Here is an 8,331-nt window from a genome sequence, read left to right on the forward strand (position 1 = left end):
CATACGTATCCTTTTAATAGAGAGGCAGAGGGAATTCAGAGACAAACATACATAGAAGAGAAAAAAATGTGAAGATACAGCGAAGAGAGATTTTTTTTAAAACATCTTTATTGGAGTATAATTGCTTTACAATGGTGTGTTAGTTTCTGCTTTATAACAAAGTGAATCAGCTATACATATACATATATCCCAATATCTCCTCCCTCTTGTGTCTCCCTTCCACCCTCCCTATCCCACCCCTCTAGGTGGTCTCAAAGCACTGATCTGATCTCCCTGTGCTATGCAGCTGCTTCCCACTAGCTATCTATTTTACATTTGGTAGTGTATATATCTCCATGCCACTCTCTCACTTCGTCCCAGCTTACCCTTCCCCCTCCCCATGTCCTCAAGTCCATTCTCTACGTCTGCGTCTTTATTCCTGTCCTGCCCCTAGGTTCTTCAAAACCTTTTTTTTTTTTAGATTCCATATATATGTGTTAGCATACGGTATTTGTTTTTCTCTTTCTGACTTACTTCACTCTGTATAACAAACTCTAGGTCCATCCACCTCACTACAAATAACTCAATTTCATTTCATTTTATGGCTGAGTAATATTCCATTGTATATATGTGCCACATCTTCTTTATCCATTCATCTGTCGATGGACACTTAGGTTGCTTCCATGTCCTGGTTATTGTAAATACAGCTGCAATGAACATTGTGGTACATGACTTTTTTTTTTTTTTTTTTTTAAGAGTATTACTTTTTTTTTTTTTTAAAGTCACCTACTTTATTTATTTATTTATTTTTGGCTGTGTTGGGTCTTCATTTCTGTGCGACGGCTTTCTCTAGTTGCAGCGAGTGGGGGCCGCTCTTCATCGCAGTGCGCAGGCCTCTCACTGTCGTGGCCTCTCATATTGTGGAGCACAGGCTCCAGACGCGCAGGCTCAGTAGTTGTGGCTCATGGGCCTAGTTGCTCCACGGCATGTGGGATTTTCCCAGATTAGGGCTCGAACCCATGTCCCCTGCATTGGCAGGCAGATTCTCAACCACTGCGCCACCAGGGAAGCCCACATGACTCTTTTTGAACTATGGTTTTCTCAGAGTATATGCCCAGTAGTGGGATTGCTGGGTCATATGGTAGTTCTATTTTTAGTTTTTTGAGGAACCTCTATACTGTTCTCCATAGTGGCTGTATCAATTTACATTCCCACCAACAGTGCAAGAGGGTTCCCTTTTCCCCACACCCTCTCCAGCATTTATTGTTTGTAGATTTTTTGATGATGGCCATTCTGACTGGTGTGAGGTGCTACCTCATTGTAGTTTTGATTTGCATTTCTCTAATGATTAGTGATGTTGAGCATTCTTTCATGTGTTTGTTGGCAATCTGTATATCTTCTTTGGAGAAATGTCTATTTAGGTCTTCTGCCCATTTTTGGATTGGGCTGTTTGATTTTTTGATATTGAGCTGCATGGGTTGCTTGTAAATTTTGGAGATTAATCCTTTGTCAGTTGCTTCATTTGCAAATATTTTCTCCCATTCTGAGGGTTGTCTTTTCATCTTGTTTATGGTTTCCTTTGCTGTGCAAAACCTTTGAAGTTTCATTAGGTCCCATTTGTTTATTTGTGTTTTTATTGCCATTTCTCTAGGTGGTGGGTCAAAAAGGATCTTGCTGTGATTTATGTCATAGAGTGCTCTGCCTATGTTTTCCTCTAAGAGTTGGATAGTGTCTGGCCTTACATTTAGGTCTTTTATCCATTTTGAGTTTATTTTTGTGTATGGTGTTAGGGAGTGTTCTAATTTCGTTCTTTTCCATGTAGCTGTCCAGTTTTCCCAGCACCACTTATTGAAGAGGATGTCTTTTCTCCACTGTATATTCTTGCCTCCTTTATCAAAAATAAGGTGACCACATATGTGCATGGGTTTATCTCCGGGCTTTCTATCCTGTTCCATTGATCTATATTTCTGTTTTTGTGCCAGTCCCATACTGTCTTGATTACTGTAGCTTTGTAGTATAGTCTGAAGTCCAGGAGCCTGATTCCTCCAGCTCCGTTTTTCTTTCTCAAGATTGTTTTGGGTATTCGGAGTCTTTTGTGTTTCCATAAAAATTGTGAAATTTTTTGTTCTAGTTCTGTGAAAAATGCCAGTGGTAGTTTGATAGGGATTGCAATGAATCTCTAGATTGCTTTGGGTAGTATAGTCATTTTCACAGTGTTGATTCTTCCAGCCCAAGAACATGGAATATATCTCCATCTGTTTGCATCATCTTTAATTTCTTTCATCAGTGCCTTATAGTTTTCTGCACACAGGTCTTTTGTCTCCTTAGGTAGGTTTATTCCTAGGTGTTTTATTCTTTTTGTTGCAGTGGTAAATGGGAGTGTTTCCTTAATTTCTCTTTCAGGTTTTTCATCATTAGTGTATAGGAATGCAAGAGATTTCTGTGCATTAATTTTGTATTCTGCTACTTTACAAAATTCATTGAGTAGCTCTAGTAGTTTTCTGGTAGCATCTTTAGGATTCTCTATGTATAGTATCATGTCATCTGCAAACAGTGACAGCTTCACTTCTTCTTTTCCGATTTGGATCCCTTTTATTTCTTTTTCTTCTCTGATCAGCAAAGAGAGATTTGAAGATTCTGGCTATGTGGCCAAAAGCAAAGGAATGCTGGCAGCCACAGAAGCTGAAACAGGCAAGGAACAGATTTTTCCTCTCGAGCCTCTGGAGGGAGCACAGCCCTGGCAGCACCTTGATTTAGGCCCTAGTGAAACTAATTGTGGACTTCTGGCCTCCAGAACTGTGAGAGGATAAATTTCGGCTGTTTTAAGCACCATATTTGTGGTAATTTGTTACAGCAACCACAGGAAACTAATATACAATCCATTGATACATCCATAAATACAGCAAATGTATTTTCTAAAATATTGGCTGAGTGATTGCTTCAGCAGCACATATACTAAAATTAGAACAATACAGAAATTAGCATGGCCCCTGCCCAAGGATGACATGCAAATACATGAAGCATTCCATATTTTTAATGCATATTCAGATGTTAACAATAAATTCAAAAGAATGAAGAAAATTATTAGCCGAAATGGAAAATGAAAATAAAAAGCCTAAATGTCAAATATATAGGTTTTATAAAATAATTTATATTAACATGAAAGGATATAAGGCAAAAATGAAAAGAATAAATCTAAAGAAATAGGGGAAAAATCCTCCTTAATTAAGACATCACTGTATCAAGACCAATGTCCTTTTCTGAGACCTTCATCATACTGCCTGATAATCCATAGGATTACAATAAAATATGAGGCATCCTAACTATAATTAGATATAAAATGAGGTGGAATGATCATGGAATGGTGATACGAACACTAGTTTTTCAGGATGTAAACGAATGAGACACAGGAAAAAGGTTGTTGAGACATAGACAGGAAGAACCACCAATTTGAGAAACATAGGAATGACTAGAGTTACAGATAGCTTCCAGAGGGAATTCTGATTTAATTTGCATTCAGCAAGCAGCTCATGACAGCCTCATCTACTTTTCCACTATAACATATCCAAGACAGTGGTTCTCAAACTTTGGTTGGAATCAGAATCATCTAAGAACTTGGTATAAACCCAAAGGCTCAGGCCTACCCTCTTCAACAAGCCTGCTCTACTGTGCTCGTCGTGAGTTCTCCAGGTGTTCTGATACACACCAGCATTTGAGAACCAGGGATCAGGGAAAATACACAAAAGGCAAACTTTAATGTCACTGGCAGCTATGATTAGTCCCCCAAGAATGTAACAGAAAACTTAATTCTTTTCCCTCACTACCCATTCAAATCTGTCCTCTGAGGCTAATTCTAAACAGAAATCTAAGCAGATCCCATGACTTTTCTGATCACTCTCAGAAAATAAAAAGTTCTCTGGTCACCTTTAGTCACAAAACATTTAATTTTGATATTTAAATGATCACTCCCAAGTGATACTCCAGACTCCATACTTCATTTAAAACTCCTCCCCTCCCCGCTCAGGCTAAGGAGTAGGTAGGAAACCTAGCGTGGGGAGATTTCTAGTTCCCTCCTTCTCATTCACTGCACCTTTTCCCATCAGCAGGCTGGCTCTAGAGCTTCCAGATTTCGAGGAGACATATTAGAGAGAGGTAAGGCCCAAGAAAGTTCTCATTTAATAGTCACCAGTATAATCTGGCACTGGTTTTCCCTGGCTTGGCTGGAATCTAAGGCTGAGTCTTTCTCCTGGAGTGTGTTTGTACTTTCTATGGAGCCCTGTCACTGGCAGTGGGATCCCCCACTGTTGCTCTCTTAACACAGGTGAGGTCTCCTCTGCCTGGACATTTATGACTTCACCCTGAATTTCTGAGGCCAATTCCACTCTCTCAAGAGCCTAACGCCCTCCAAGGTAGCTCCAGGTATATCTCTCTCTTCCATGTGGCCCTCAAGAGTCCCCAGAAAGCCCGAACGAATTCTTCCTTCCAAAGACTTCTGGCAATGGCAAGCTGTTCCTACAGCAGCCAGACTTCAGGCTTTTCTAGCAACAATATCAGTGCCCCAGACCCCAACACACCAGGCAATTTCTTTAAAGGGCCCCCTTGAATCCCCCTCATTCGGCTTGAGGGGAAATGGAAGAGACATTTCATAGCACTCCAAATCAAATGATCTCTACTTAAAAGACATACAACTAAAACAAAACAGCATGGAAAAGTAGAACAGAAAACAATGGGTGTCAGTGCATTAGGAAGCATCGAGCAAAATGAGACAAACAGCTATATTAATTTGAACAAAGTAAAATAGAAAGTAGATTTTTAAAAACATGGACAAAAGAGGATCATGAAAATAATAACAGGTAAAACTCATAAAATGTATCAAAATACATAAAGAAAAATTCTTGGCATTTAGTGATAATTTGACATAGGCATTATTTAACACACAGTTCTCAGCCCTTAACCAATTATATAGAATACGTATGATGATATAAAAAAATTAGAATAATAGAATTCAGAATTTTATATATATCAAATTTTGTAAACCTTTCAATAGAAAGTTAACCAGTGACATGACTCTTCAAAAACAATATATACCTTGTGAAAAAACTTAGATAAATTCCAAAGTGTCAAAAATATGCTACCTATAGTCTCTCTCTGCAAAAGAATAAAACTAGATATTTACAGAAGAAACAGTAAAGAAGGATCCTAATTATTAAACAATTCAAAACCATCCTCTTAAATATTGGACCAAAAAAACTACAATTATAAACAATTTAGGAACTAATGATAATGAATGATCTATATCCAAAATTCACAGGAGATGGTCAAAACAATGCTCAAAGGTAATTTTATATTTTAAAATAAAAATTTTAAATAGTTTTAAATGAATTATTTTTCCTTTATCATATAATCTTAAATTCATGTATTTGGGAAAAATCCATAGAAGTCTAGGGAAAGAAAATATTAATAATTTTGAGCCTTTGGACTATGATGCTGAGAAAGAAAAAATACCTACCTTTTTATTTATTAAAAAATACTGGCTGCTTAATTTATGCTTGGCATTTTTCTATACATAAAATAGTGAACAAGTCACAGGTCTTGTCCTCAAGAAATTTAGTCAGTAGAGAATGAAGTCATTAGATAATTAGAATACAGGAGACACCAGGAGTTCTTTGATAGTAGTAAGTACAATACAAGGGGCCAGGGAGTAGGTAGCTGCACCATCTACAAGCCATAAGGTGACAGTGAAGGTCTTATGAGGGACCGGATACACAAACGAAGTCCTGAGAGTAAAAGGCATTATCCATCAGGGAGAGGAGTGTGGTCAGCACAGAGAGAAGCATGTGGAAGGAGAGAGAACAGAGTGCATTTAGAGAACTGAAAATATTCAACACTGATAGACAGCAAATGATGAAATGTGGTCTTGGAGAGGTGAGCCTGGACCCTATCCTGGAAAATCTCATAGTAAATGTTAGGGAATTTCAACTTCATCCTGAGAAGGGATGAAAGTAGGGGTTTGACATAAGAAGAGGTACGTTTTAGAAATATGGCAGGATGCGGGTATGGCATGCTATCCTCTCCTTTCTAGGGTGGAACCCATGCCACACTAGGAGCAGGGGGGCTCAGGAATCTTAGTTAGTAGAGCCAGGCATAGATGGGAGATGACGTCAAGCAAGGAAATGAACACTGAAAACCCAAAATGATGTACAGGGAGCCAGAAACTGAATACTAACAAATACTGACTTCTTAAAAAACAGAAGATCCAAAAGTGAAGGACAAAGTAAAAGCAGCCAGAGAGAAGGGCACAAAGGAAGGATACCAAACTAAAGGAGAGTGGAGGTGCAATACTAGAAAATTAACAGAGACATTATAAACTATCAGAACTGAGGAAAATTGGCAAAGCCTCCACTGGTAATCTTAGGGAGAATAATTTCAGTAGAGAGTTGCACCACAGTTCTACTGGATTTCCTTTAAGGTCAATTGGCAAGCTACCTTTTAGAAACTGGCCATTCAGTCCTACTATGTAACTTTAATTCTCCAGTCAGTTAAAAACTCATATTATACTCCCATTCCCAAGATGCCTAGGTAGGCTGAATGCGAATGCTTAGAATCCAGGTTGTGATTCCTTGGAATCACAGAGCAGTGGTTACTCTACATAAGGACTTTCAACAAAACAAAACAAAACAAAAGCTTTATGGGAAGCTTCAGAGTAATCTCGCAAGTGGATCATTAATTTTAATAATACTGGAAGCTTTTAATAAAATAATGTTAATTTCCTTAATGTCATTTCCAGCAATGATGGTGACATCATATCAAATTATAACCAAAGCAGTATATGTTAGAAGTGAGAGGCTTAAATCCAAAATGTGAATTATGGGAATGTATGAAATTGCAGCATAAAGTTCTTAGGGGGTGTGATTAGTGAAACATCACTTTCTCTCCACAGATTAGGAAATCTCTTCCCAGTGCCACTGAGCCCTTCTGATTCCATCAATTAGGTTACGGATTATTTCCCAACATCCATCGATGGCAACCACTGATATGTTTCTCCATGGCATTTTAAAAGTAATCTTAAGGATAAAGTGGAATGAAAATGAGTCATCTGCTCTTGCTGTAACAATCGGCCAATTCAAAATGTTAAGTTCCAGCTCTGCCATTATGAATATCACATAAAATAAACCAACTGCCAAAACTGATTATGTTGATACACTCATAGATGAAGTTAAAATTTGCAGAATTTCAGTAAATTGAAGTTCTAGGATTACATATGCATCTAATTAGCTTTTCAGTCATTTATTCAATCAATCATACACCAAATATTTATTGAGCATCTACTATGTGCCAGGTCCTGTTCCAGGCGCAGGGAGTAGAGTGAACAAAACAGACAAAATCGTATTCTCAGTGATCATCGTAGTGTTGCTTTCTCTAAGTATTCATTTCTGAAATAAGAAAGATTCATTACGCGTGACATTTTGAAGAGGTGTATGTTCTTTGAAAGCTTTGGAAACACATCTGTGATATATTTTTTCCTTTTTCCCCAAATCCATTTAAAATATTTCATCTCTCTCTGAGAAAAAAATGAAATAATGTTTCTCTTTTGAAGGCAAAGAAAAAGGGTCTTTAATAAAATTTGCTTATTGCTTATGAGAATTCTAATAACAGCACAGAATTTTTTCAAAAAACCTTTTTAAAAATTATAATTTTAAATTTGGACTGTCAGCCAAATACTTGATTCACCAGCCACCTGAATATTGGAAAACTCAATAATCTCCAGATGCGTGTCAATTACACCAAGAATAAGATGAAGTACACGTCAACTTTTGCAACTTTCATAGCTCCCTCCTAATGCTTTTGTTCTGTTTACATATTTTGGAGAATTATTCATCCTTTTGCATATTCATGAGTGGTGTCATATAAAGATATGGCAGAATTGAGAGCTTTCATAACATTTTCACTTATTCACAAAACATTATCACTTATAAATTCAAACAACATGCATAATGATAAACGCATAAACTTCTGTGCTTTTCTTCTTTAAATTCCGCAGCTACTTCATTAAATTTCCTGCAATTTCATGACTCTGTTACAGGCCAGGTCATATATTTTATTGTAATTTTTTTTAAATTAATTAATTAATTAATTAATTATTTTTAGCTGTGTTGGATCTTCGCGTCTGTGCGAGGGCTTTCTCTAGTTGCGGCGAGCGGGGGCCACTCTTCATCGCGGTGCGCGGGCCTCTCACTATCACGGCCTCTCTTGTTGCGGAGCACAGGCTCCAGACCCACAGGCTCCAGACCCGCAGGCTCAGTAATTGTGGCTCACGGGCCTAGCTGCTCCGCGGCATGTGGGATCTTCCCA

General features: G+C 37.9%; 1 non-coding gene across 1 annotated transcript; it reads left to right on the forward strand.

The window, feature by feature from the left end:
• Positions 1 to 2,910: 2,910 nt before the first annotated feature.
• Positions 2,911 to 3,014, forward strand: LOC133101799 (U6 spliceosomal RNA). The gene has a single exon (XR_009702697.1). It is a non-coding gene; the product is annotated as a U6 spliceosomal RNA (small nuclear RNA).
• The last annotated feature ends 5,317 nt before the right edge of the window (positions 3,015 to 8,331 follow it).

Source organism: Eubalaena glacialis, chromosome 11, assembly GCF_028564815.1.
Source record: "Eubalaena glacialis isolate mEubGla1 chromosome 11, mEubGla1.1.hap2.+ XY, whole genome shotgun sequence".
NCBI lineage: Eukaryota > Metazoa > Chordata > Mammalia > Artiodactyla > Balaenidae > Eubalaena > Eubalaena glacialis.